Genomic DNA, 7,635 nt, shown 5'->3' with positions numbered 1-7,635 from the left:
TCTCATTTTGATGTTATTAGCAGTTTAGCTGAATTCTTGTTCTATGGGAATACATATCCTATAACTCCCTTGCTGCGTGAGCTTTTTTAGTTTTATTGTTACTCAGCAGGTAAATTGATGAGCTGTCTGGACCTCATCTCAGTTCCCCAAGTTGGTGTATGGACATCCAAGCAGCTAAACTGGTTTGAACAGAAGTAAAAGTGCAGAAAGCTAACTGCACAAGAGATGAGCAAAGATGGTATGTTCCAAATGTAGGATGTAAGTAGCTAAATGAGGAAGTTGTTATTTTCACTGGTTGCTCCTGTACTGAGTGGCAGCCCTTTCAAGTTATTTGTTCTGTTGCACCATAGAGTAGGGGTGGTTGTTTTAAGAGTAGTGGCAATTACTTGCTCTGGTGGCAGTTGGTCTCTGAAAGCTGCAAGAGCGTACAGATGTCAGCTGGGACAGAGTACTGCCAGTCTTGCCCCTGGCTCAGGTGTGCCTTCCTGCCTTGTGCACAAGTCCTGTACTGTGCTGTTTGGCTGATGACATGGCACAGATTCAATGACCCAGGCGTGCAGTGATGCACCTGCAGCTGACTGGTAGCAGAGGCTCATAGCCTTGTTCCTGTGTGAGTCCCAGTGACTTGACTGTCTTCTCTGGTTCACCTGCTGCCCCAAGGGAAAACAAGTGTCAGCTCAGTTGCCACATCCAGGCTGTTCTAGTTCATAGGAAGTCCTTTTGCATAGTAATGTGGAAAATGCAAGGCTTGGTGCCTTTACCAGATTTTTTTGGAAATTTTCTCTCCATTGTTTGGGCTATGAATAAATGGTACTTGTTGAGGTAGCCTAGTTTGTGGGAAGGCAGTGACTGGATGAGTAGGAGCCAGACTCTCAAAGTTGGATGAAGGCAGATGGGCCTCAACCTTGCTTCACACATGATGAAGCAAGGGCAGCTTTGTAAGAAAGTAATTCTGGATTACCAAAGAGCTGAAGTGGAGTAAAAAATGGTGGTGTCCAGTTGAATACACAGCTCCATGTTCAGTACCACAAGACAAATCATAGGAGGTCGGTGGTGATATAAGAAAATACAAATACAGAGGAAACAGGAACAGTTTTAATGTGGCAAATAAATGAAGCGGATCAGGTGGTTGCTGGTGGATCTGTGCCATGGAGCAAGAAAAAAAATTCAAGTGACCGGGCTACAAGTCACTGATCACCCTGTGAATCAAAGCTTGGGTAAGTCATACTCACTTGATATGATCCTCACAAACAGGAACTTCATGTGAGAAAAACCTTTCCTTGTCCCTACTGACTGGAGGTCCTAAGGTCCCACAGAATGCAAATACTGAAGACTCTCCTGTAAATCTGAATCTTGATGACTAACCAAATCCAGATGTTCATTTGTAATCTTGCTAACAAAGTGTACTTATGTATATGTCTGCTGTACAAACACACTTTTGAAAGCTGTATTCTAGATGGATGATCTCAGACAAACTTGAGATCTTATCAATAAATAAATACATTTGCAGAATGTGTTACATCTCTTTTTTTTTAAGTGGGTTACAACTTTGGCACCTTTGTTGTTGCACAGGATTTTTTTTTTAATGTATAAACATTTATTTCAGAGGCTACAAGGAATGTGAGTTGCTACTGTATGTAAAGAAATTAAACACAAAGGATTACAGGGTTTAGGTTAAAAGTTTATCTTGGAATTTCTTCCTGAAGTACAGCAGCTGCAGCAGTCCAGATGGTATACGTAATTTTTATTGAACAAAAATATTCAGAAAAACAAGGTACTTGTTACTCAAGTGAAGTAAGTAACAAGGAGGTGAGGTTTAAAGCAGGGCATAGTAAATTGAATTCCATTATTGAAACATTTAGTTTTCTAACATTCTCACTGGTGGGTAAGAATTCCAGAAATTAGTTGAATTTGCATTTCTCATTTCAGAAGGAAAAATATCATAGCTGAAATCAGGTAACAACCAGTGCAGTGTTCAATAAAACCAGCTTTTAAAATGGCCTGAAGGTACAAGTTGTTAGGAAATCATCAGAATTAGACAGAAAAATTTCAAAGTACTGTATTGAGAGTGAAGTGTGAGCTGCTGCCAGCTGCACTGCACTGCCTCTCATTAGAGAAAAATCATTCTGATGTTTAGCCACTAGTATCTAGTTCTTATTTTCAAGAGAAAACTCCCGTGCTTTCTTATTTTAGAATTTTTAAAACTTGGTCTAAAATACATCTTATTGCTAAGAGATAAAGAAAAATCAACCTAACTGTTCTACAAGATGATTTGCCCTCACACTTTCTTGTGTGTTATCCTACAATGCAGAAAAGTTCTTGGGGAAAAAAAAGGGTGTTCAGAAGCCATTTTATAATCTGGCACATTTTTTCTGTAGTCTCCGTGAAAACTTTTCGAACCAGAAAAAGCAAGATTCTGAACTGGAATTAATTACTAGTTTTTACAAAAAAGACCAACCAACCAAACAAAAAAAGGACCAGAAAAATGTGCTTTTAGAACAGATGTTAGACATTTATCAAGTGCCTGAGGGAAAAAACAACATCAAGGCAACAAAAAATGTGTTTGACAATTACTTGTTCTATGCAAAACCTAAAGGTGGCTGAGGGATATTTGGTCTATATTAGGTTGAGCAAGTACCATGATAGGACATTAAATGTAATAATGCAAATGCAAGTAACTTAAAAAGAATTTAAACTTCTCTGATGTCCCTGGACGTAGATGAATTGCATAGGGAACATTCTGCGTCATTCCAGAGGCTCAGTAAAAATTGGTTCAGGCAAAGTTCACACACGTGTGAACCTGGTATTTTCTGAGCCTGAGATCTTCCCAAGGGAAAGTTTTCAACAGTTTTCTTTTTCCTAAAACAAACTTGTGTAAACAATATTCCTTTCCCATAACAACAGATATTGTTTGATATTTCTGTTACTTAGCCAATGGGAGAGGTGTCAGTCCTGAGGACTAATAATGTGCCTTTTGGTGCAGCATGTTATAAAAGAGCTGAATGAATTGTAAATAAAGCCTTCTGATTTCTACTGCCTTCTGATGAGAGTCAAGTATCTTTATTTCATGTCCTATTGCAACACACGTGCTTTTTAATATGTGTATGATTACAATGCTTGCTTCTGGAAGAGACAGGTTTTACATTGGCCTTAATACTTAAGCCTGAACTTGACTAGTTGGTGTGATCAAATTGCTCTACTTAATGAATTCAAGTTGTCAGCACATGCAATCTCATTTGTTAATTTCTGGGTACTTTTATCTGTGATGTACTGGGAGTATGATCCAGTTTATCCACCTTCTCTGACAGATAAAGTTTTGCAACAGATTCAGAAAGTAATTTTGAACACAGTAATTAAATTCTGTCTTAACATGTTTACACTCTCTAATGAATTGAATTTCTGAGCAAAAATGAAGGAGATATGTATTCCTTTCTTTTTTTTTTTTTTTTTTTTTTTTTTTTTTTAATTAATGATAGAATAAGGAAAGTACTAGTGTAGAAATAGTTTAAGTTCAGAGTTCATTCTTGCAAAGGTAGGAGAGTGCAGAGGAAGTAAGTTTGACCTCTGGAGTCACCAACAGTATCCTCATTCCTTGTGTCAAAAATGACCCAATAATATTGACTTTCACATTTATCTGTTCATTTTTTGCATGTTGTTATTGCTGGTAAGTATTCAAATATAATGCAATTTATAACCCCTTTTTAACTGCTTGTTAATATAACATGATCTACCATTCTAAGTATGCACTGTATAGCCCATAGAAATAGTAGTGTGATGAATATATCACCTTATAGCTTACAGGAATAATGGTGTGATTAATGTATTGTACTGTAGGCCTTAGCAAAACATAAAAATACTTCCATGTAACTGAGAGAACTGTATAAAACAATTACGTTGTTTCCCACATCTGCTGACTGACCTCTCCAAGTGATACAAACCAAAGCATCGGAAGAGAACTAGAGAAGAACTTGTTAACTCCTCGTTATCAGGGCAGTGTAAAACAACAGGATGAAGTCACAATAAGGAATAAAATATATTGACCTGATGTGAAGGATGTCATGCAGATAAGTTAGAGTGAAAAACCAAAACAGAAAGTTCCTGCAACATCAGAAGCTCCCAAGAATGTTTGAATAATGCATGAAACTTATGAATATGTATGTAAACTTTACCTCAGTAAAGTAACAGTGTATAAATAACACTGCCTTAACTACCTCTACCATGGTGTTTGTTGGCCAATAGCCAGGAATACTCCAGCACTGGACATTGTCCTTTTTTATTCCCTTATTAAACTTTTGAAAATAGTCTAAGAGTGAACTTTTGTTTTTCACACTTGTCATGAATCAGAAACTAAGTTTGGGTCAGGCAAAGAAAATCCATCAAGAATAAAGTTTCTCAAGATTGATTACCTCCTTGTACAGGAACCTACAGAATTTTGCAAGCAAGAAATTACAAAGATGTAGTTCATGTACAGAGAATGTTTGTACCTGTAGTTGCTTAATTTAGTTCACTTCTTCCAGGCTTTCCAGTAGAATTGACAGATTTGAGGAAAAGTAGGTGGCTTTGGCCCTCTGTCCTTCCTTAAACCCCACTTGTGCATGTTACGTGTTTGCCTGGAAACCTGGTGGATTTGCAGCATTTATGTGAAGACTTAAGGCCATGTCTTCAGGAAACCTTTTATGTAGGTTTTTAGTTGCCTTTTGTTTTCCTTGGTAGAATATGAGGCACATCTTGTTTAACTTAATCTATAGTGTGCTCTTGTATTTCTTGGACAGCTTCACTAGGTCTGTATGTTCCAACAATAAAGTTGCTTTTAAAATATTGCAGTTGCTGTGTTACCTGTTAATACTCTGTTTTGCAATATATACAGGGTATAGTGTTTTATTAAAAATATTACTAAATATAGTAGAAATTGAGCTTAGAGTTACTTGAGTGCATGTTTATGATGAAATTCCAGTCTGCAGTACAAACTGACACTGGTGAAAGCTTTGCTTGACACAAGAGGGACAAAACCACAAAGAACAGCAGTAATAGGAGTCTGTGTCCTGTTTGAGACGTTTCTCCCTAAAGCTCATGGACCTAATTGTTTAGTCACTTTGCATAATTTTTCCCTGGACTTTCTAAGCTGCTCCTGCCTGTTTTAGTGACAAGAGATAGCCCGTGACCTGTGTACGCCTTAACTCTAAATTAAGGTCTGAGTCTTTTGCATGTAGGAGTGTGTCACTGGTGAGTTTTTAAGAGTATATCAATGTGGGTGTAAATAAAAATGTTTTACTAATGATTAAACAGTGATCAAAGGTAATTAATTGACACCTGAATGAAAAGTGAATTATGTTATGTGTTATTAAACAAGAATTAAACAGTAATAAACAGTGATTTAACAATGTTTTACATTATTATTTAAACAATAGCTTACAGTCTGGTCAAACACTACTACTTACTGTACATATAATAATTAAGCTATAGCTAGCTTTATAAAAGCTGCAGCAAGTATGCAATATACTTTTAGGCTTAATGTAAAATGTCACCTTCCTCATTATAGGTGTCAGATGTTTGGTAAGGGGATCTTTCAACCTTGAGCATTAGCCTTAAGAGCCATCCTTGTCTGAAGAGGAGGTAGATCATTGCCGAGCAGCCTGCTGCTTTACAGGAGGGCCGAATGGGCTCATGGGGGCTAGAGACATTTATTTAGAGGTTAAAATTACTGACTCCTATTCAGAGGAGTGTATGTGTATACTCCTTTTGGTGTATGTGCAGGTGTGCAGCTGTAGCAGTTTCAGTTCTGATTAGTCCCAGCTCAGGCTGGTACTGATTTCCTTATAAGAGAGGGCTAAACTCCTTTGTTCCTGGATAAGAATATGGTTCAGGATGATTCTTGGAGTTTGCACTGCGTTGCAGTACAGCTGGTCTGTATCTGGACAAAACAAATCTGGTCATAACAAATCCAATTCAGCTAACTTGGTTTGTTCTAGAAACAAGTGTAGAGTTGTTAAGCCAGACAATAATACAAACACGCTCGGCTGGAGAGAGAGCAGTTAAGCCAGACAGTAATATAAATGCAACCCCCTAAGGGAGAAACCCTGGTGGACAGCTCTCTGTCATGGTGAGGAAATATGTTACCCCCAAGGGGCTTTGCAACAGCTGTGTAAATCTTCTGTACCCCGCTGGCCTTCCCCTTTGCTCCCCCCCACTCCCTCCGTTGATTTATTCTTCCCTTGATCCCTCACTTGATTGGTTCTCCCCTGAATCCCTCAGCCAATTGGCTCAGATGTTTTACCCTGCCTCGACTTCCCTATATACAGGAAACCCCTGTTCCCTCCGACTTTTTGACTCTTCATCACTGGAGCCCTCTGAAGAAGAAGCTGAATAAAGCCTCCTGCAGAACTCCGTATGAAGACTCCATCTCTTCCTTCAGCGTTGCCCCAAAGAGCTTTCACTTAAGAGCTTAAAATCACGCAGCAGATGCGCCTGTGCCTCTGGAACATCCTTCTAAGGATACTTCTCCAGGAAGGTCATGGCACTCTGACCACCACTTCCCACTGCAACAAGTGGCACCCAAGTTGCAGCACCCGCCTGGGAGCCCCTGGAGAAGCGCCTCCGGCTGCCCAGTGCAGCTGGACACAAGACGCTCTCAGTGCAATCACTTCCCTAAGGAGAACCCCTCATGTTCTAGTGAGGGCTATCTGAAGGGCATTGACTGGGACCTCCAAGAACATTGTAGAGAGACCAGTCAAAATAGCTGACCACCCACCCAGTGGTTTTTCCTTGACTCAGTGGGTTCAATTGCCCGGAGACACTGAGTGAGTTGTTGTGAATTCTATATTGGGGTCTTTCTTCCTTTGTTCTTTCATTTTGCTGCTGGGTGTGGGAATGAAGGGTGAGGATAGGAAATAATCCAAGCCATCTAAAGCTTATCTCATGGTCTCTTCAAAGAGACAATTTTGTTGCAGGGGTCCTTGCTTTGGGAAAAGTTAAGTTTTCTAAGGGAGAGCTCAAAAGATTTATTCATTTGGTTTTTAAGCAATTCCCAAATGCATATTCTGATTCTGTTCTTTTGAATTCATTTTGGGACAATGTGGGGAGAAAGTTAAATGTTGTTTGAATGAATGGGGATTTATTGGTCACCAAATTCTTCCCTTTATTTCAACTTATTGCTAAAACGTTGGAGAAAATGGGAAATGCTTCGGGGAATGTTTTGGGAAAGGTTTTGAGTCCTCAGCTAGAAAACCCTTCCCTTTCATCTTCTTCCCATATTCCTTAACCCTCTTCCCCACCTGAGAAGCGATCGGCAGGTGGTTGTAGCTATTCAGTTCAGGGTTGCTACCGCCTCCTTGACTCCTCCCAATCCCCTCTCTCCCTTTGCCAGAACAGCACTGGCCATGCCATTCTGGGTTTTCCCCTCAACCTCTCTCCAATGCTTATATATTTGGTTCTATCCCTCATGGTGTCTACCCCTCAAAATGGCACCAGCAACCTTGCCAGCCTGGCCATTTTGTCCCTTCCTCCTCCAAGTTTTCCCACCCTTATGCCCCAAAATGGCCACCTTCCCGCCTCTCCTCCCCCTTTTCTTGCGCTTTCCATTGTGCCTGGCTCCTCCCCCATGGGTCAGCCCCCTTCCAGCCCCCATAACACTGGGGC

This window comes from Zosterops lateralis (genome assembly GCF_965231275.1).
Source record: "Zosterops lateralis genome assembly, chromosome: 4".
Taxonomy (NCBI): domain Eukaryota; kingdom Metazoa; phylum Chordata; class Aves; order Passeriformes; family Zosteropidae; genus Zosterops; species Zosterops lateralis.
The sequence above is the reverse complement of the archived record's forward strand: the minus strand, read 5'-3'. Positions refer to the sequence as shown.